Consider the following 23784-nt stretch of genomic DNA (forward strand, 5'->3'; position numbering starts at 1 on the left):
GTTTGTTCGTCCATTTTTTAAAATAGATAAATCTTCCCAAAAGTTGCTGTAATGCTGGGGGAAAATGAATACTATTTCTTGAAGGTGTCAGGCTTAATTTAGTTCTTACAGAATAGCTTATTTAGAAACAGATCCTTGTGTTGTAATTCATTATCATAACGTTACTACAATGTTACTACAACATTACTAAAATAGCCACATATCGTTAAAGGTGTTATATTTCATTACCATAGAGTCACTAGTGTTATAACAATGTTACTACAATCCTAAACACTACACACACATCCTTGGAGGTGTTTTGCTGCTATAGGAAAGAGGTCCTTCCCTCGCTTACCCAGCAGGTCGGCCCCCTCGTCCACGTCTCCGATGACGTCCCCTATGCCTGCAGACGACAGCTCCGCAAACAGAGAGTCTGTGTTGCGGTCAAACGCCATGTTCTCAATGCCAATGCCTCCTTTGGTCGGGGTGCTACATAGTGGAGGGATTAGCAGTTAGCATTTAGCACATTGTACAGGAGTAAAACCCAATGTATTTCAAGGTCTAAATTGTCGTCTCAATTTGTCAATGAAAGAGAGGATTTATCCCAAGTTGACTATATGGTCATGGTTTTGTAGGGGTTACCTGGATGCTTTGTATCCACTGAGGTCCATGTCCAGTTCAGGGGTGGACTCAATGATGTCATGCACCTCTGAGCTATCATCATTCTCTGGCAAACCTACAGGACACATATAATATGGAATAGAATCAAATCTAAGAGACCTTCATTATGTGCTATTAGATCATCAAGAATGGATACAAAGACACATCTCTCTGTCATCTACCATTATAATACTTGTCGTGAGGACTTAGTTGTAGTATCGTGAGTAACATTTCATACCCACTGATATTGAGCTGTTCCCCAGTGCCGCCAGCAACTCCATGCTCTTACTGCTTGGCCCCTCCCCCTCCAAGGCGACGTCCGAGGCCGTGGTGGACATGGGAGTGACCGACTTTGGGCCAAGGTCCGACAGCTCGTCCTGCAACCACAACCGATAGGGTCATCATAGAGGTCACAGAGAGGTCAAGAGTCAAAGGTTAACCCTAACCCTGACCTTGACCCATTTTCCTGAACTAGGGCCCAGAGTTTTTCATGGTACGGTCATGTGCGGAGGAAAAACTCCTGCCTCTAGTGCTAGGTACAGTAGAGACAGAACAGGAACTAAGGAACACAGGGATGTCACCATGGTAACAGGTCTGACAGGGGAGACACCACAACACCACAGCTCAGCCTGGCTTAAAGCAATCACACTGGAGCTGGAGACAAAACTAAACAAGCACTAGTTACAGACATTGAGGATACAAGTAGTACAGACAGAAACCCATCTCCTGTGATCCATCAACTTCCATTAAAAATGTATTCTATGGGTCAGTTAAGAACAAATTCTTATTTACAATGACGGCCTACACCGGCCAAACCCGGACAATGCTGGGACAATTGGGACTCCCAAACACAGCTGGATGTAATTCAGCCTGGATTCAAACCAAGAGCTGTAGTGACGCCTCTTTCACTGAGATGCAGTGCCTTAGACCACTGTGCGACTCGGGAGTAAAGATGTTTCATTTTAATATATAACATTTCTTAAAGGTATTTATTTGAAGTGATGGCTTTTTCATTGGGCTCTAAAAAACTGAAATTGGTATCCATTATTCTGTACAATAATCAAATATGAATTTGATGGTAGATCATCTATTTTGTGTAGTTTGAGCTCAGGACCAGGAACATGTTGACTGGGACAAGGAAGGGTAGAACACAGTCAACAGCGAATACACACTAATTCACACTTCATATCAGATCACAGGGTTCACATGGACTTCACAAGAGGTCAGAGGTCAACACAGAACATAAACCAATCATGGGCCCAGTGGGGAGTGCCATTCCTTCACTGAGAGACAACAACACAGAACACACACACAACTCAAAGGTCAGCTCATAACAGAAACAAACACAAGATTCACTATGAATGACAACACAATAATAAGTGAACTAATCTCCAATGTTAAGTCTACATAGAGTACAATAAGATAGAAAAGTACAGAGTGGAGTTCTACTGTGTAAAACTACAAAGAGTGTTATAACTACGAAGACTGTTATTTAACTACGGAGAGTGTTATGCTAAAACTGTGAGATAACAACATACTGTGAGACAATTTGCTTCCAAGTTCACGTGAAAACAATGAGACGGAGCTAGGACAGCAACAGCTTGTGTAAGAAGTACAGCTAGTACCATGCAGCTTGGCAAAATGAAACACGACAACATAGAAGCTGAATGGAACCACGCCTTCCCCACTCTACAGACCACTGACTGATCAAAACAGCTCATTTTAGGAGGGAAACTAAATGGAGGTGATCATGGACTGTTCCTTTAGCTCACTGAGGAGGATCTATCTAGGATTTGAAGGGAAACCTGACATGGTTGCATTGGGCTCAGGTGGTCTGTGAAGTGAGGGACTTTGAATGATGCGCATAGAGATGCTGCTTGCTCTGAGAAAATGAATCAGCACAATGAAGACAACTACTAAAGCCCCAACACACACACAACATGGGGTCTCCATGGCGATGTACAAGCGGGTTGCAGTGACGCTTTTCTTCTCCACCACCACAGAGACAACTACCTTGCAGTGGTCTGGGAGAGAATTCCCCCAAGAGATCTGCAGCGTACTGTAGCCATCCCTTTTCTCTGGGGGCTCGTCTGCATCCAACTGCTTGGGAAGAGAGATACAATGAAGAGGCGCATTTCTGCAGAAGCACTGAGGCAACACACACTGCCAAGCGTGCGTGTGTGTGTGTGTGAGTGTGTGTGAGTGTCGGTCTACATTGCTCACAGCTGGTGATGGCTGGCTGAAAGTCAAGGTTATTAGATTCAACATGTGGGAGGTGTTGAGGCGACCCACTAGCCCAGTGACTACCATCTCACCACAGCTGACTGAAGCCTATGAAGTCCAGTCACTGAACCATACAGAAGAACCCTACTTACATAGTCAGAGTATTATTGTGTCAATGAAATGTAGGGTTTGAGTTACTCACATACTGACTCTTTGGGTTGAACGCTTATGAGGTCGCCCTTATTTATGGGAGAACCCAAAAACCCTGAACACACTCGAATTACAAACTAAATCTGAAAATACATATGTTCCCATCCTTCATTGGTGGCTGCAATCTCCCTTTTCTATGTTCTTCTGTATGGGTAAGAGACGGGTTATTGCAATGAATGATTCCGTTACCATTCTAAAAGTCCAGGCATCAGAAGCAGTGGTAATCTGGTTGAAATGGCCCACAGCATTTGGTTCATGGCTGCGAGACATATGTTTGCTGTATGAATTGACAGCTGGACGAGAGCAGTGCTTAATCAATAGTAGTGAGTGACCGATGGCATTTGTTAATGAACTCAGAGCAGTTCATCTGAAGAGAATACATGTCAGAAAACTATGGTCATGTCAACATGGGGTTTGCACATAACCCCCAACTTGTTCTTATGACATCATTTCAACCGGCTTTGAATGCTGGGACTGAGTATTTCTAGCCTATATAAAGAAAACCAATACAGTCTAAGAGATACCACTCTCACTACACTTACAGATCAACAATAGACGATTCCAAAAGAAAAAGCTATTTCTAGGTAGGCCACGCCATAAAATGTTGTGTAATAGAACATTTTGACAATCAATACAACTACTCATTCACAAAGAGTCAAAACATCCAATCACGTGCCGGCCTGCGCTCTCTCTCCCCCAGGGATTGGGGTGCCTGCCAGCAGCCTCTATCCCAGAATGTACCACGGCACAGACCGTCTACCCCTCGTCACGGAGACCATGCCCCACTTCTGAACGAAGCGGAGTAGCAGCCGAAATAACACAGGCACCCTTAGGGTATCATTTACATTTACATTTAAGTATCATCATCACTGAAGAGAAAAACAGATATGTATACAGACTCCATGCAGTAATCTTCAAAGTGGTGATGCTTATTGCTACCGCTTATGTAAAGGACCTGCAAAGCCCCGTTCAGGACGGTACAATAACACACTGTAAGTCTTTGTGACTGTGGGTCTGTGGGGGAGAGTGACGGCATTTGGTAGACTACTGAGAATCTCATCCAACGCCAGAGAGCGATGATGTCATTATGTTACCATCTGACAGACATCTAACAGCATGAGGACAAATGACTAAATAAGGAGCATTCTATCCTGCTAAGTTATGCATATTCATGAAGTTGGCCCTCTCTGAAACATGCAGGAGGGGAGGGCGGTTGTATGAATACACAGAAACCCCTGCCAGATCCTTCTAGAAGACATCACAGAGGGGTGCCGACTCTCTCCCCTCTAAGACCCCTTTCCAAAGGCCTCTTCATTAGACATGCTAAGCGTGCCTAGTCCAAAGCCCTGTACTCTAAGCACATGAGGGGGAGGAAACAATAGGAGGCAGCCACTTTAGACTATTGAGGTGCACCCTTGCTCTCTCACACTGTGCATGATTAGTCCAAACCCCCCCTTCTTGCAGAAAAAAGGCATTTCAAATGTATTTCAACAGGGCCCTATAGCCTCACCCAGGCAGAAATAAACAGACTCAGGTTTATTCAAATGTATCTGATCATTAAAATAGACAGTTTAATTCGCCCCCTTTTTTTCTAGGCTGTGTCAATCACATCTCTGTGTATCTATTATCGAGCCATCCCCATTTCCCACCTTGAGGCTGGCATTGGAGCGCGGATGTTCCAGGTCGTTGAACCTCCAGGCCTCTGCGCCCGGCGTCTCAGACCTGGCCTGGAGGTCAGGGGTCAGAACTGCCCCCCCTCCTGACATGGGGAAGACACCCAGAGACATGGGACGCTCTTTCCTAGAGAGACAGAAGAGGAAGAGGGTCAGGCAGTATCAAAAGGTTGGCTGGTCCTCATTAAAGTCCCATAGATTACTTCACTATTCCCTTTCTGTTTACAAAGCTCTACTAAACAAATGAGGTGAATCCGCCTTCAGTTTAGATTTTTGGAATAATATGCAGAACTCCCAGTGTCCTGAATCCCTCGTTCCGCTAAGGCAGTTTAGGAGTCTAATGTTGAATTTGTGAAATAGGAATTGCATTTGTCTTGATTAAATGTCAACATTTACTCAGATGTTGAAGTTGTAGTTTTTTAAATTGTAATCTGTAGTTTTTATAAATGTTTTATTGGAATGTTAATGTTTGGTCTCAATGAGCTCCCCTGGTTAAATAAAACATTTAAAAATATATACTTTTAGAATGTTCCAAGTCATTAAATTCCACCTGCTAACAGATGATCACAATGATCTACAGGTAACTGACAAAATAAAGGAAACACCAACATAAAGTGTCTTAATAGGGTGTTGGGCCACAACGAGAACAGCTTCACTGTGCCGTGACATAGATTCTACAAGTGTCTGGAACTCTATTGGAAGGATGTGACACCATTCTACCACAAGAAATTCCATCATTTGTTGTCTTGTTGATGGTGGAGGAAATGCTGTCTCAGGCGCCGCTTCAGAATCTCCCATAAGCAGTGGTGGAAAAAGTAGTCAATTCTCATACTTGAGGAAAAGTAAAGATACTTTAATAGAAAACCACTCAAGTAAAACTGAAAGTCACCCAGTAAAATACTACTTGAGTAAAAGACTAAAAGTATTTGGTTTTAAATATACTTAAGTATCAAAAGTAAATGTAGTTGCTAAAATCTACTTAAGTGTCAAAAGTAAAAGTACAAATAATTTTTAAAAATCCTTATATTAAGCAAATCAAACAGCACAATTGTCTTGTTTTTTTATTCACAGATATCCAGGGTCACACTCCAACACTCTGACATCATTACAAACAAAGCATGTGTGTTTAGTGAGTCCGCCAGATCAGAGGCAGTAGGGATGACCAGGGATGTTCTCTTGATAAGTGTGCGAATTGGACCATTTTCTGTCCTACTAAGCATTCAAAATGTAAGGAGTACTTTGAGTGTCAGGGAAAATGTTTGGAGTAAAAAGAATATAATATTCTTTAGGAATGTAGTGAAGTAAAAGTACATCACCGGGGACAAGCTTCCTGCCGTCCAGGACCTCTATACCAGTAGGTGTCAGAGAAAGGCCCTAAAAATGACCAAAGACTCCAGCCACCCCAGTCATAGACTGTTCTCTCTGCTACCACACGGCAAGCGGTACCGGAGCGCCAAGTCTAGGACTAAGAGGCTTCTAAACAGCTTCTACACCCAAGCCATAAGACTCCTGAACATCTAATCAAATGGCTCCCCAGACTCTTTGCATTGTCCCCCCCCCCTTCTACTCTGCTGCTACTCTGTTATTATATATGTATAGTCACTTTAATAACTCTACCTACATGTACATATTACCTCAATTACCTCGACACTGGTGCCCCCGCACATTGACTCTGTACTGGTACCCCCTGTATATAGCCCTGCTATTGTTATTTACTGCTGCTCTTAGCTTTTACTTTTGGGGGGGGGGTATTTTCTGAAAACTTCATTGTTGATTAAGGGCTTGTAAGAAAGCATTTCACTGTAAGGTCTACTACACCTGTTGTATTCTGCGCATGTGACTAATACAATTTTATTTTATTTGAAAAGTTGTCAAAAATATTAATAGTAAAGCACAGATACCAAAAAATGACTTAAGTAGCACTTTATTGTATTTTTACTTAAGTACTTTTTCATGCTCATCAACTCTGTCTCTCGAGTTGCGCAGCAGTCTAAGGAACTGCATCTCAGTGTAATAGGTATCACTACAGTCCCTGGTTTGAATCCAGGCTGTATCACATCAGGCCGTGATTGGGTGTCCCATATGGCAGTGCACAATTGGCCCAGTGTTGCCCAGGGTAGGCCGTCATTATAAATAACAATTTGATCTTAACTGACTTGCCTAGTTAAATAAAGGTTAAAAAAATTTTTAAAGTTAAATAATCAAACCACTCATCCCCTGTGGATGGGGACATTGTCATCCAATGGGGGCATAGCCATGGCAGCCAAAATAATGGCCTGCCCAGAATATTTACCATGATGGGATGTTAATTCCTTAATTATCTCAGGAAACAGACCCGTGTGGAAGTACCTGTTTTCAATAGACTTTGTACCCTCATTTAATCAAGTGTTTCAATTATTTTGGCAGTTACCTGTATAACACCAAGCCTTACCTGACTCTGCCCACAGTTCCAGAGTCTGAAGTCTCTACTACACTCATATGGTGGAGCTTGATCCTCTCTACATGCTCCATGTAGTTATGTATCATCTGTAATGGACAGAACAGACAGGTTAGTTCTACATGCTCTGTGTTGTTATGGATCATCTGTAATGGACATAACAGACAGGTTAGTTCTACATGCTCTGTGTTGTTATGGATCATCTGTAATGGACAGAACAGAGAGGATAGTTCTACATGCTCCGTGTAGTTATGGATCATCTGTAACGGACAGAACAGACAGGTTAGTTCTACATGCTCTGTGTTGTTATGGATCATCTGTAATGGACAGAACAGACAGGTTAGTTCTACATGCTCTGTGTTGTTATGGATCATCTGTAATGGACAGAACAGACAGGTTAGTTCTACATGCTCCGTGTAGTTATGGATCATCTGTAATGGACAGAACAGACAGGTTAGTTCTACATGCTCTGTGTTGTTATGGATCATCTGTAATGGACAGAACAGACAGGTTAGTTCTACATGCTCTGTGTTGTTATGGATCATCTGTAAAGGACAGAACAGACAGGTTAGTTCTACATGCTCTGTGTTGTTATGGATCATCTGTAATGGACAGAACAGACAGGTTAGTTCTACATGCTCTGTGTTGTTATGGATCATCTGTAATGGACAGAACAGACAGGTTAGTTCTACATGCTCTATGTTGTTATGGATCATCTGTAATGGACAGAACAGACAGGTTAGTTCTACATGCTCTGTGTTGTTATGGATCATCTGTAATGGACAGAACAGACAGGTTAGTTCTACATGCTCCATGTAGTTATGTATCATCTGTAATGGACAGAACAGACAGGTTAGTTCTACTTTTGGTACTTGAAATCTTATTCTTAGGAAAACAATACAGATAGGAAGAGTTCTCTCTCTCTCTCTCTCTCTCTCTCTCTCTCTCTCTCTCTCTCTTTACCTCTGTGTGTCTTTGATGGAGTGAGTTGAACTCCTTCTTCAGCTCAGACTCTCGCTCTTCCATCCTGCCGACTGAAGGAGAAGAGAAGAAAGAACATCAGTCAGACAGTCAGTCAGTCAGATTATCAGTTTGTCAGACAGTCAGTCAGTCAGATTATCAATTTGTCAGACAGTCAGTCAGTCAGATTATCAATTTGTCAGACAGTCAGTCAGTCAGATGATCAATTTGTCAGACAGACAGTCAGTCAGATGATCCATTTTTCAGACAGACAGACAATCAGTCAGTCAGATGATCAATTTGTCAGACAGTCAGTCAGTCAGATGATCAATTTGTCAGACAGTCAGTCAGTCAGTCAGATGATCAATTTGTCAGACAGTCAGTCAGTCAGATGATCAATTTGTCAGACAGACAGTCAGTCAGATGATCCGTTTTTCAGACAGACAGTCAATCAGATTATCCATTTGTCAGACAGACAAGACAGTCAGTCAGTTAGTCTTTTCCAACGCCAGTCTAGTCAGCTGTTAAATGAGTAGCTGTTCTTATAAGGAAACACACAGACACAGAGGCTAACCAATGAGTCATTAGTAACACCATATTGTGACAAAAGGTAAAGCTTCAATGACCACACAAATAGAACTGCTTTGAACTGAGATAAAATACTTTCACATTCTTGTGTTTCCAGAGAGACGACTGTGTCTGTTATCAACGCTGTTATAGCCACTACAGCCAGCCCACATTATCAACATCTATTGAAAGCAGCACAACAAGGAAAGATGTGGGACAAGCTATACTCTACTCCCTGTAATGACAATGATCTGCCACTAGGTGTCCTCGGTTCAACGGTAATAAGACATCAGACACTAGACTGTTGTGTGACGCCAATGGGGCGGGGAACTCACAGCACAGAGGAAGTGATCTCTCTCAAATGATTTTAAATAGGCCCGATTTAAGAGGTGACAAAAAACCCTAATCCTCCCATTAGTCTGTCTGGTTTAGCCTAAACCTGGCGTAGAGCAGCACAACAGCCGGAGAACAGCACAGGGATACTATCAATTACACTGGCATTAACACTCTTCAAACGCTACTGGGACACTGGGATAATGTTTGAATTGAAAATACTGCTGTGAGGTTATGGTAAAGTTTGAATTGAAAATGCCATGACTATTCTAGAGGGATTCTGTGTCTGTTTCTGATGTGAAAGGAAAATAAGGGCGGGGTAACTTCATGTGATGAATTGATATGTGCTGTTGATGTATACTGATCAAACAGAGCATCTCCACTCTGTGTCTAGATGAAACAGAGCATCTCCACACTGTGTCTAGATGAAACAGAGCATCTCCACTCTGTGTCTAGATGAAACAGAGCATCTCCACTCTGTGTCTAGATGAAACAGAGCATCTCCACCTGTGTCTAGAAAAACAGAGCATCTCCACTCTGTGTCTAGATGAAACAGAGCATCTCCACTCTGTGTCTAGATGAAACAGAGCATCTCCACTGTGTCTAGATGAAACAGAGCATCTCCACTCTGTGTCTAGATGAAACAGAGCATCTCCACACTGTGTCTAGATGAAACAGAGCATCTCCACTCTGTGTCTAGATGAAACAGAGCATCTCCACTCTGTGTCTAGATGAAACAGAGCATCTCCACCCTGTGTCTAGATGAAACAGAGCATCTCCACTCTGTGTCTAGATGAAACAGAGCATCTCCACTCTGTGTCTAAATGAAACAGAGCATCTCCACTGTGTCTAGATGAAACAGAGCATCTCCACTCTGTGTCTAGATGAAACAGAGCATCTCCACTGTGTCTAGATGAAACAGAGCATCTCCACTCTGTGTCTAGATGAAACAGAGCATCTCCACTCTGTCTAGATGAAACAGAGCATCTCCACTCTGTGTCTAGATGAAACAGAGCATCTCCACTGTGTCTAGATGAAACAGAGCATCTCCACTCTGTGTCTAGATGAAACAGAGCATCTCCACTCTGTGTCTAGATGAAACAGAGCATCTCCACTCTGTGTCTAGATGAAACAGAGCATCTCCACTCTGTGTCTAGATGAAACAGAGCATCTCCACTCTGTGTCTAGATGAAACAGAGCATCTCCACACTGTGTCTAGATGAAACAGAGCATCTCCACACTGTGTCTAGATGAAACAGAGCGTCTCCACACTGTGTCTAGATGAAACAGAGCATCTCCACTCTGTGTCTAGATGAAACAGAGCATCTCCACTGTGTCTAGATGAAACAGAGCATCTCCACTCTGTGTCTAGATGAAACAGAGCATCTCCACTCTGTGTCTAGATGAAACAGAGCATCTCCACTCTGTGTCTAGATGAAACAGAGCATCTCCACTCTGTGTCTAGATGAAACAGAGCATCTCCACTCTGTGTCTAGATGAAACAAATAAAATAAAATTGTATTTGTCACATACACATTTTTAGCAGATGTTAATGCGAGTGTAGCGAAATGCTTGTGCTTCTAGTTCCGACAATGCAGTAATAACCAACAAGTAATCTAGCTAACAATTCCAAAACTACTACCTTATAGACACAAGTGTAAGGGGATAAAGAATATGTGCATAAAGATATATGAATGAGTGATAGTACAGAGCGGCATAGGCAAGATACAGTAGATGGTATTGAGTGCAGTATATACATATGAGATGAGTATGTAAACAAAGTGGCATAGTTAAAGTAGCTAGTGATACATGTATTACATAAGGATGCAGTAGATGATATAGAGTACAGTATATACGTATACATATGAGATGAATAATGTAGGGTATGTAAACATTATATTAGGTAGCATTGTTTAAAGTGGCTAGTGATATATTTACATAATTTCCCATCAATTCCCATTATTAAAGTGGCTGGAGTTGAGTCAGTGTGTTGGCAGCAGCCACTCAATGTTAGTGGTGGCTGTTTAACAGTCTGATGGCCTTGAGATAGAAGCTGTTTTTCAGTCTCTCGGTCCCAGCTTTGATGCACCTGTACTGACCTCGCCTTCTGGATGATAGCGGGGTGAACAGGCAGTGGCTCGGGTGGTTGTTGTCCTTGATGATCTTTATGGCCTTCCTGTGACATCGGGTGGTGTAGGTGTCCTGGAGGGCAGGTAGTTTGCCCCGGTGATGCGTTGTGCAGACCTCACTACCCTCTGGAGAGCCTTACGGTTGTGGGCGGAGCAGTTGCCGTACCAGGCGGTGATACAGCCCGACAGGATGCTCTCGATTGTGCATCTGTAGAAAGTTTGTGACAAGAGAATTTCTTTTGGTGACAAGCCAAATGCTGTCTGTTGGGTGGACCTTCAGTTTGTCCTCCGAGGAACTTAAAACTTACTACCCTCTCCACTACTGTTCCATCGATGTGGATAGGGGGGTGTTCCCTTTGCTGTTTCCTGAAGTCCACAATCATCTCCTTAGTTTTGTTGACGTTGAGTGTGAGGTTATTTTCCTGACACCACACTCCGAGGGCCCTCACTTCCTCCCTGTAGGCCGTCTCGTCGTTGTTGGTAATCAAGTCTACCACTGTTGTGTCGTCCGCAAACTTGATGATTGAGTTGGAGGCGTGCGTGGCCACGCAGTCGTGGGTGAACAGGGAGTACAGGAGAGGGCTCAGAACGCACCCTTGTGGGGCCCCAGTGTTGAGGATCAGCGGGGTGGAGATGTTGTTGCCTACCCTCACCACCTGGGGGCGGCCCGTCAGGAAGTCCAGTACCCAGTTGCACAGGGCGGGGTCGAGACCCAGGGTCTTGAGCTTGATGACGAGCTTGGAGGGCACTATGGTGTTAAATGCCAAGCTGTAGTCGATGAACAGCATTCTCACATAGGTATTCCTCTTGTCCAGATGGGTTAGGGCAGTGTGCAGTGTGGTTGAGATTGCATCGTCTGTGGACCTATTTGGGCGGTAAGCAAATTGGAGTGGGTCTAGGGTGTCAGGTAGGGTGGAGGTGATATGGTCCTTGACTAGTCTTTCAAAGCACTTCATGATGACGGAAGTGAGTGCTACGGGGGCGGTAGTCATTTAGCTCAGTTACCGTAGCTTTCTTGGGAACAGGAACAATGGTGGCCCTCTTGAAGCATGTGGGAACAACAGACTGGGATAGGGATTGATTGAATATGTCCGTAAACACACCAGCCAGCTGGTCTGCGCATGCTCTGTGGGCGCGGCTGGGGATGCCGTCTGGGCCTGCAGCCTTGCGAGGGTTGACACGTTTAAATGTTTTCCTCACGTCGGCTGCAGTGAAGGAGAGTCCGCATGTTTTAGTTGCGGGCAGTGTCAGTGGCACTGTATTGTCCTCAAAGCGGGCAAAAATGTTATTTAGTCTGCCTGGGAGCAAGACATCCTGGTCCGTGACGGTGCTGGTTTTCTTTTTGTAATCCATGATTGACTGTAGACCCTGCCACATACCTCGTGTCTGAGCCGTTGAATTGAGATTCTACTTTGTCTCTATACTGACGCTTAGCTTGTTTGATTGCCTTGCGGAGGGAATGGTTACACTGTTTGTATTCGGTCATGTTTCCAGTCACCTTGCCCTGATTAAAAGCAGTGGTTCATGTTTTCAGTTAGACGCGAATGCTGCCATCAATCCACGGTTTCTGGTTTGGGAATGTTTTAATTGTTGCTATGGGTTGCTAACAGAGCATCTCCACTCTGTGTCTAGATGAAACAGAGTTGAAGAGGCTAGAGGTTTTCATGGTGATGTTCTGGTACAGGGATAACCCTAGAATAATCTGGAAAGTCAGATAATTGCATACTGGGAGAATGATATAACATTGGAACATGGCACCACTACAACAAGGTCAACGGTACCATTTCCATGATGTAGCCGACTGGCACTAGGAACGCATGTCACACAAGGCTGTGGTGGTGGGCCATTTATGATGATGTCATCGGACCGGCAGTGCAGTCCAGTAGTGGGTGCAGCGTGTCGTTATTCATGGGTCTTCATTACAGTATGATCAGTTCCTCTTTGGTGGATGAATTCCCTTTGATCAGCATAGCAGGGACCAATGAGTTCATTCTATCTGACTGTAGATTACAGGATAAGGGCCCCATCCCCATCTCCCTAATTAACATCATCTCACTGTGGTGTTATTGATATTATATCAAGCCATTACACATCTCCTGAATGAGGGACCACTACTCCACATCACATAGAGGAGGACAGATTGTTCTGACTCCAGATTAGTTAGTTAGTTAGGTGGGTAGGTCTCCCTGTCTTAGGGCTAATTAGCCAGAGCCATATACTGCATGTGCTATACAACTGCACCCATATACCATGTATACTGTACATGTCTAGCCTGGTGTCTGACTGTTCCCACATATGGATGGATTGATTCATCACGGTTTTTAAGCATCAGTGCAGTGTATTACATTAACATGCACATTGTGGTGGAAATACTTCCCAGCCATTCATACGAACCACAGTGACTGTGGCCAGCTATGGGAGGAGCCATTCTCTCTGCCTGCCCAACAGGCATCCGCAGGACAGCTATGTGGTCCTTCTCTGAGGAGTGGCGAGAGTGGGTAGGATGTAGACCGAGTTAGTGTGTTTAGAACGTTGGCTCACTCTGTTGGGTGGACTGGGTGAGAGGAAGAACTGCATCTACACAATATTCTGTTTCTTTTTGACAAAAGACAATGAAAGCCATTGTCAAAGAAACCAAGAGTTGTGTCTGCAGATCAGGGTTGGGGTCAATTCCATCTTAATTCCAGGCAATTCAGAAGGTAAACCAAATTCCAATTTTCCTAACTGAAAAGCATTGAAGATAATTGGAATTTCAGTGTACTTCCAGAATTGACTGGAATTTAAATGGAATTGACCACAACCTGCAGCAGATACACACCATGTCTAAACAGCATTCTAGTGTACTACTGTCCTGCAAAGTAACCACGGATCTGGAAGTCCACTCCTCTTCTCCTTCATACAAGCTTCCCAATTGAAGTAAGAGGGCAAGTAAGAGATGATGCCTGCAGTCTAAGACTATCCACACATAGTAGCTTGTGGGCAACTCTACACATAGAGTAGCTGTGGACTCTGCCCTGGTTGGAGAACGCCTGTCTGGAACAGCATAATGGCCCATGAATTATTCACCACCGACTGGGAGTGGCAGCAGCCAGGACAGCGTGCTCTACAAATGGTTAACTACATGAATAGGACTCGTAACTGTTTATACAGACAGGGCGTGTGCCGTTACGATCTGCATTTCCCAGGCCTGGGTTGTCAGTCTGTTTCTGCTTTAGCAATTGTTTAGCATGACAACAATAAAGGAAATGGCTGAAGCAGGAACTGGCAGTCAGATTGTAATTTTCCTAAGACTGAAGAACAACAGCAGTATGTCAATTTATGAAGCTATGGTTCTCTCCTCCTCAATAAGTCATTGCTAACAGAGGTTTGAGCTATCACATCACACTGTGGATGCATGTGTTCCCTAAAGGCACCGAATCAGACTCCCCTCCTAAATCCACCAATGGGATGTGGTGCCTGGCTGCCACTTAAAGAGGATGGGAGTAACAGTAATCCTGTAATCCCATTACTGTCACCCAAAAAGAGTGTGAATGAATGCGTGTGTGTGTGTGCATGCGTGCGTGCGTGTGTGTGTGCGTGCGTGTGTGCGTGTGTCTAATTAATTGTCCGAGGGATTAATGGGAGACGAGAAAGGCAGAGGCAGAGAATATGATGGAAATACATTTGCACTGGGCTCCATGGAGATGCTATTTATGGACTGCTGTGTGCAAAATGGTAGGCATACCAATGATGTGAAATGCATGTATGTGGCTGTGTGGGTGGGTGGGTGGGTAATGTATGCGTGGATTCAGTGTGAGAGGGAGAGAGGAGAAACAGGAGTGAGATGGTATTATTATTATTATTATGGTGAATCTAAAACCACCTCCTCGCCCCTACCAAATCACTCCGTTGTCACGTGTTGCTCATGAAACTCTGAGGGTGACTTCCAGAGAGCGGCGAGGGGATCAATAAGCCCATCAACGCCAGGACAAACTCCTGACTTGAATGATGCAGTTCATGTTACCCTTTTAAATAATAAAACAAGCATGAAATTCAAATGAACAAATCCACCCTGTCGTTTTACAAAATCTGAACCTCAGCAACAGTTAAACATTTAATTTGGGTGTTATTTCTTCTTTTACATGTATCAAGTTTCGACATTAGACAAACAAATGCATTGGGCACGTCTCTCCATTCCTTTATGTGAAATTGCGAGAACTCAAAAATAACGCAGTGCTTTACGGGATTGCACATTGCTATGGATCAGGCAGTGTTGCAGACTCAGTGGAAGTGCCTACCGGAGGGGCTAATAAGCTCCTACACACCCTCAATAGCTTTCACTCACTCAGCTTTGGGACACTAGTGCAAATGGCGGAGGTGCATGTGAACGCGAAGTGGAGGGTAAGAGGTCGATTTGGGATTCAGCCTGTGTGTCACGCCCTGGTCGAAGTATTTTGTGTTTATCTTTATGTATTGGGGCAGGCCAGGGTGTGGCATGGGGTTTTTGTATTGTGGTGTGTTTTGTCTTGGGGTTTTGGTATATAGCGGGATTGTAGCTAGTGGGGTGATCTAGCAGAGTCTATGGCTGTCTGGAGTGGTTCTCAATCAGAGTCAGGTGTTTATCGTTGTCCATATTTAGGCAGCCATATTCTTTGGTTGTTTTGTGGGTGATTGTCCTTAGTGTCTTTGTTCCTGTCGCTGTGTTAGTTGACACAAGTATAGGCTGTTTTCGGTTTTCATCACGTTTATTGTTTTGTAGTGTTTTTTTGTATTGATTCGTGTTACGTTTGTTTTGATTAAACATGGATCGCAATCTACACGCTGCAGTTTGGTCCGACTCTCCTTCACCACACCTAGAAAACCGTTACAGTGTGTGTGTGTGTGTGTGTGTGTGTGTGTGTGTGTGTGTGTGTGTGTGTGTGTGTGTGTGTGTGTGTGTGTGTGTGTGTGTGTGTGTGTGTGTGTGTGTGTGTGTGTGTGTGTGTGTGTGTGTGTGTGTGTGTGTGTGTGTGTGTGTGTGTGTAAACTTACTTTGGTCTGCATAGTTCTTGATCTTGAGCTCAAGCTGGCGGGAGTGGGACTCCATTCTGCCCACATAGTTCTGAAGGTCCTTCTTCTCCTGCTCCTGACTGTCCTCAAACTCCATGAACTTCTGCTCAGAGACACACAGAGAGAACCCTCAGTAACTCTCTCTCATCAGTAACATATACAGTCGTGGCCAAAAGTTTTGAGAATGACACAAATGTTCATTTTCACATAGTCTGCTGCCTCAGTTTGTATGATGGCAATTTGCATATACTCCAGAATGTTATGAAGAGTAATCAGATTAATTTCAATTAATTGCAAAGACCCTCTTTGCCATGCAAAGGAACTGAATCCCCAAAAACATTTCCACTGCATTTCAGTCCTGCCACAAAATTACCAGCTGACATCATGTCAGTGATTCTCTCATTAATACAGGTGTGAGTGTTGGCGAGGACAAGGCTGGAGATCACTGCTCATTGCTGGAGATCATGCTCATTGAGTTCGAATAACAGACTTGAAGCTTCAAAAGGAGGGTGGTGCTTGGAATCATTGTTCTTCCTCTGTCAACCATGGTTACCTGCAAGGAAGCACGTGGCGTCATCATTGCTTTGCACAAAAAGGGCTTCACAGGCAAGGATATTGCTGCCAGTAAGATTGCAACTAAATCAACCATTTATCAGAAGCGCCAGGACCGTCTCCTAAAGTTGATTCAGCTGTGGGATCGGGGCACCACCAGTACAGAGCTTGCTCAGGAATGGCAGCAGGCAGGTGTCAGAGAATCTGCACGCACAGTGAGGCAAAGACTTTTGGAGGATTACCTGGTGTCAAGAAGGGCAGCAAAGAAGCCACTTCTCTCCAGGAAAAACATTGGGGAAAGACTGATATTCTGCAAAAGGTACAGGGATTGGACTGCTGAGGACTGGGGAAAAGTCATTTTCTCTGATGAATCCACTTTCCAATTGTTTGGGGCATCCGAAAAAAAGCTTGTCCGGAGAAGACAAGGTGAGTGCTACCATCAGTCCTGTGTCATGCCAACAGTAAAGTATCCTGAAACCATTCATGTGTGGGGTTGCTTCTCAGCCAAGGGAGTGGGCTCATTCACAATTTTGCCTAAGAACACAGCCATGAATAAAGAATGGTACCAACACATCCTCCGAGAGCAACTTCTCCCAACCATCCAGGAACAGTTTGGTGACGAACAATGCCTTTTCCAGCATGATGGAGCACCTTGCCATAAGACAAAAGTGATAACTAAGTGGCTTGGGGAACAAAACATCAATATTTTGGATCCATGGCCAGGAAACTCCCCAGACCTTAATCCCATTGAGAACTTGTGGTCAATCCTCAAGAGGCGGGTGGACAAACAAAAAATAAAAAATCTGACAAACTCCAGGCATTGATTATGCAAGAATGGGCTTCCATCAGTCAGAATGTGGCCCAGAAGTTAATTGACAGCATGCCAGGGCGGATTGCAGAGGTCTTGAAAAAGAAGGGTCAACATTGCAAATATTGACTCCTTGAATCAACTTCATGTAATTGTCAATAAAAGCCTTTGACACTTATGAAATGCTTGTAATTATACTTCAGTATTCCATAGTAACATCTGACAAAAATATCTAGACACTGAAGCAGCAAACTTCGTGGAAATTAATATTTGTGTCATTGGCCACAACTGTACACACACCACTCTCTCACACACACACACACACACACACACACACACACACACACACACACACACACACACACACACACACACACACACACACACACACACACACACACACACACACACACACACACACACACACACACACACATTACATAATACAGTTTAAAAGAGACACTGCGAATATAGAGAGCAGAATTATTATTTGACCAAATACAGGACCACCCTGTACGTTATACAGAGGGGTACATGTGTAGCTCCTGCCACAACATAGTCTAGACTACACTCTAAGAAGCAGGGGTGTCTACTACTATGTTACATAGACAGACCAGGAAGTCTTCTGTTCACCCGGAAATGCAGGTCCCCTCCACTCCCACATCCTCCTGGTGTGTCAGAGGAGTGTGTCCTGGACAGAAATCCAGTGTGTGTGTGTGTGTGTGTGTGTGTGTGTGTGTGTGTGTGTGTGTGTGTGTGTGTGTGTGTGTGTGTGTGTGTGTGTGTGTGTGTGTGTGTGTGTGTGTGTGTGTGTGTGTGTGTGTGTGTGTGTGTGTGTGTGTGTGTGTGTGCTTTCACATCCTGCCAGCTGTAATACTTTACTCTAGCCTGCTCTTCAGTCCTCTCCTTTCTTCTTTTCTGTTTTCACATTTATAGATGCATTGAAATTAGAGCTGCCTTCAGTACATCAGATAATGATCTTTTTTCATCATTAAACAAAGCCATAACATTCTATAGAATACATTTCTACCTGTAACGTTCAAAACAGCTAGAAAGGCTGCAGCTAATCATCTGGCCACCATACTGTATTACCCAGGCCTTCTGTGCTCCTCTCCCCTAGAAGAAAAAAACAGGGAGCACAGAGCCGCTGGAAAACGTGTGGCAAGACGGCATTTGTCCCAGTACTTCAATCTGGTCTGAATGCAACGGCACTGAACACGTTTACCAGACAAATTCAATAGTTCACGTCATAGAAAAACATTTTGCAACAGAAAAGAAAGCAGGCATTTCTTATTGGGCAAGTTGACATAGTACCTCCCCCAATTTCAGCCTGTTTGCATGTTTAGTGAATAAAACCATGTCCCTGGGATTTCATGTGGTAACCCCCATGCTCGCTGTGACAGGTGGATTCACTTGTCAGTCACAGTGGTCTTCTAGCTACAGCCTACAGAGCCTAATTAACCACACCTCTCAACAACTATGTTTGGTTGCACCAGCATATCGTTTTTTGACTCTGCACTTGGTTTATTTCTTCGCTCACACTCCTCTCCAGTGTGGAATCCTGGAGAAATCTGACTTTGTGGTCGTGTTATCTAGTGGAAACTAGAGCTCGGCCGATTAATCGGAATGGCCGATTAATTAGGGCCGATTTCAGGTTTTCATAACAATCAATCATCCGCTTTTTTGGACACCGATCATGGCCGATTACATTGCACGAGGAGACTGTGTGGCAGGCTGACTACCTGTTATGCGAGTGCAGCAAGGAGCCATGGTAAGGTGCTAGCTAACATTAAACGTATCTTATAAAAAACAATCAATCTTAACATAATCACTAGTTAACTACACATAGTTGATAATATTACTAGTTTATCTAGCTTGTCCTGCGTTGCATATAATCGATGTGGTACCTGTTAATTTATCATTGAATCACAGCCTACTTCGCCAAACGGGTGATTTAACAAGCGCATTTGCGAAAAAAGCTCTGTTGTTGCACCAATGTGTACCTAACCATAAACATCAACACCTTTCTTAAAATCAATACACAAGTATATATTTTTAAACCTGCAAATGAACACGCATTTTCATGGAAAACAAGGCATGTGTGAATAAAAGCAGTTAATAAAAGCAGTTTAGTCATCTAAAACTATCTAGAATGATCCAATCTATAGCTAGCTAGCTAACAAAACTACTAATGTTAGCTTTAGAGTAGCCTTGCTAGATAGCTAGCTAGCTAACATTAGCTAGCTAGGTTGATGCAATCATGTAGCCAGCAGCTAACATTATGATTTAGACTCACTGAATAAATGTGTTTGGCACAGGATAAAGAAGATGAAACAATCTGCTGCTGCTACCCAAGGACAATGGATACGGAAGTTCCTGGAAAGTTTGTTAGTCCAGTAATGTTCATTGGCATATTATTTTATTTGCACTGCTGGTGATTATTCACAAAGGTTTGTGTTGCAAATTTCACTGTCTTAAAAGTAAAAAACCTACAAATTCCGCCACAGAGCAGTCTTCAGACAATATGAACACACATTTGTCCAACCATAAAGAGTGAATTTATGGATTCTAGCACCACCATAACTTTCACAAATACAGAGACAGGCAGCCATCTTTTTCGACGAGCTAGTGCATAGTGACACCTGGTAATGCAGGTTTGGTTAGAATAGAGTGCAACAGAATGAGTAACATTCAATAAAATCTACTTCATGAAAAGGGGTACATTATTTTCAATTAAAAGTAGTTGATTTAATAATTGAATATATGGATTTGACTGGCAATCAGTTCCTACAGTGAGCACTAGGGAACCAACCTATGCTGCGAAGGATGGACACAATAAAGAGGAAAGGAGAGAGGAGAGGATACATCTGAGGAATCACAGCATTGAACATTCCATACCCCCATGCTTCATAACACCCCTCATCGGGACTCTGGTTAATGCGGTTCAACAGTTAGGTTGCATCCCAAATGGCAACCTATTCCCTATGTAGTGCACCAAATGGGCCCTTAGGGCTCTGGTCAAAACTTGTGTACTATATAGGGAATAGGGTGCCATTTGGGACACGGACTGCCCTGTCATCATCTCCACTCTCCACTGCAGCACTTTAGTTATCTAATGTTGTTCTTCTGAACGAGGCCCCTTGGCCTACCCAGAGATACTTCTTGAACCGATGGTTAAAATTGCAAAATATGTTTTGGAGTACTACCAGTGTCAATTTGTGTCATCTGAAACGTTGGTGTTTCATCGTCTCATGTCCCAACAATGTGTTGTTGGAAGCAGTGTGTTGTTGTTGGAAGCAGTGCAGTGAGTCTAGGCAAGCAGAGTCTTGAAGGGTGAAATATGTTTTCACTGTCCATGGTCAAGAACATCTCAACTCAGGAAAAAAAAGAAACATCCTCTTACTGTCAACTGTGTTTATTTTCAGCAAACTTTAACATGTGTAAATATTTGTATGAACATAACAAGACTCAACAACTGAGACATGAACTGAACACGTTCCACAGACATGTGACTAACAGAAATTGAATAACATGTCCCTGAACAAAGGGGGGGTCAAAATCAAAAGTAACAGTCAGTATCTGGTGTGGCCACTAGATGCATTAAGTACTGCAGTTCATCTCCTCCTCATGGACTGCACCAGATTTGCCAGTTATTGCTGTGAGATGTTACCCCACTCTTCCACCAATGCACCTGCAAGTTCCCGGACATTTCTGGGGAGAATGACCCTAGCCCTCACCCTCCGATCCAACAGGTCCCAGACGTGCTCAATAGGATTGAGATCTGGGCTCTTCAATGGCCATGGCAGAACACTGACATTCCTGTCTTGCAGGAAATCACGCACAGTGGACGAGCAGTATGGCTGGTGGCATTGTCATGCTGGAGGGTCATGTCAGGATGAGCCTGCAGGAAGGGTACCACATGAGGGAGGAGGATGTCTTTCCTGTAACGCACAGCATTGAGATTGCCTGCAATGACAACAAGCTCAGTCCGATGATGCTGTGACACACCGCCCCAGACCATGACGGACCCTCCACCTCCAAATCGATCCCGCTCCAGAGTACAGGCCTCGGTGTAACGCTCATTCCTTCAACGATAAATGCGAATCCAAACATCACCCCTGGTGAGACAAAATCACGACTCGTCAGTGAAGAGCACTTTTTGCCAGTCCTGTCTGGTCCAGCGATGGTGAGTTTGTGCCCATAGTCGACACTGTTGCCGGTGATGTCTGGTGAGGACCTGCCTTACAACAGGACTACAAGACCTGTCCAGCCTCTCTCAGCCTATTGCGGACAGTCTGAGCACTGATGGAGGGATTGTGCGTTCCTGGTGTAACTCGGGCAGTTGTTGTTGCCATCCTGTACCTGTCCCGCAGGTGTGATGTTCGGATGTACCGATCCTGTGCAGGTGTTGTTACACGTGGTCTGCCACTGCGAGGACAATCAGCTGTCCATCCTGTCTCAGGCGTCTCACAGTACGGACATTGCAATTTATTGCCCTGGCCACATCTGCAGTCCTCATGCCTCCTTGCAGCATGCCTAAGGCACGTTCACGCAGATGAGCAGGGACCCTGGGCATCTTTCTTTTAGTGTTTTTCAGAGTCAGTAGAAAGGCATCTGTAGTGTCCTAAGTTTTCTTAACTGTGACCTTAATTGCCTACCGTCCGTAAGCTGTTAGTGTCTTAACGCCCGGTCCAAGTATGGGAAACAGTGTTAAACCCTTAAAAATTAAGATCTGTGAAGTTATTTAGATTTTTATGAATTATCTTTGAAGGACAGGGTCCTGAAAAAGGGAAGATTATTTTTTGCTGGGTTTATATGTGATGCATTGTGGGTAAATGGTGACTGACTAATTTACAAATAATAATGAGTAGGCCCAGTTACATACACTGCTCAAAAAATTAAGGGAACACTTAAACAACACAATGTAACTCCAAGTCAATCACACTTCTGTGAAATAAAACTGTCCACTTAGGAAGCAACACTGATTGACAATATATTTCACATGCTGTTGTGCAAATAGAATAGACAACAGGTGGAAATTATAGGCATTTAGCAAGACACCCCCAATAAAGGAGTGGTTCTGCAGGTGGAGACCACAGACCACTTCTCAGTTCCTATGCTTCCTGGCAGATGTTTTGGTCACTTTTGAATGCTGGCGGTGCTTTCACTCTAGTGGTAGCATGAGACAGAGTCTACAACCCACACAAGTGGCTCAGGTAGTGCAGCTCATCCAGGATGGCACATAAATCCAATTTGTAAGTCGCTCTGGATAAGAGCGTCTGCTAAATGACTTAAATGTAAATGTAATAAATGCGAGCTGTGGCAAGAAGGTTTGCTGTGTCTGTCAGCGTAGTGTCCAGAGCATGGAGGCGCTACCAGGAGACAGGCCAGTACATCAGGAGACGTGGAGAAGGCCGTAGGAGGGCAACAACCCAGCAGCAGGACCGCTACCTCCGCCTTTGTGCAAGGAGGAGCAGGAGGAGCACAGCCAGTGCCCTGCAAAATGACCTCCAGCAGGCCACAAATGTGCATGTGTCTGCTCAAACGGTCAGAAACAGACACCATGAGGGTGGTATGAGGGCCCGGCGTCCACAGGTGGGGGTTGTGCTTACAGCCCAACACCGTGCAGGACGTTTGGCATTTGCCAGAGAACACCAAGATTGGCAAATTCGCCACGGGCGCCCTATGCTCTTCACAGATGAAAGCAGGTTCACACTGAGCACATGTGACAGATGTGACAGTCTGGAGACGCCGTGGAGAACGTTCTGCTGTCTGCAACATCTTCCAGCATGACCGGTTTGGCGGTGGGTCAGTCATGGTGTGGGGTGGCATTTCTTTGGGGGGCCGCACAGCCCTCCATGTGCTCGCCAGAGGTAGCCTGACTGCCATTAGGTACCGAGATGAGATACTCAGACCCCTTGTGAGACCATATGCTGGTGCGGTTGGCCCTGGGTTCCTCCTAATGCAAGACAATGCTAGATCTCATGTGGCTGGAGTGTGTCAGCAGTTCCTGCAAGAGGAAGGCATTGATACTATGGACTGGCCCGCCCGTTCCCCAGACCTGAATCCAACTGAGCACATCTGTGACATCATGTCTCGCTCCATCCACCAATGCCACGTTGCACCACAGACTGTCCAGGAGTTGGCGGCTGCTTTAGTCTAGGTCTGGGAGGAGATCCCTCAGGAGACCATCCACCACCTCATCAGGAACATGCCCAGGCGTTG

General features: G+C 44.3%; 1 pseudogene; it reads right to left on the reverse strand.

Moving 5' to 3' along the window:
• LOC124020976 overlaps positions 1-23784 on the reverse strand; it is a 58614-nt pseudogene that overhangs the window by 18045 nt on the left and 16785 nt on the right.

This window comes from Oncorhynchus gorbuscha, unplaced genomic scaffold (genome assembly GCF_021184085.1).
Source record: "Oncorhynchus gorbuscha isolate QuinsamMale2020 ecotype Even-year unplaced genomic scaffold, OgorEven_v1.0 Un_scaffold_1010, whole genome shotgun sequence".
NCBI classification, from domain to species: domain Eukaryota; kingdom Metazoa; phylum Chordata; class Actinopteri; order Salmoniformes; family Salmonidae; genus Oncorhynchus; species Oncorhynchus gorbuscha.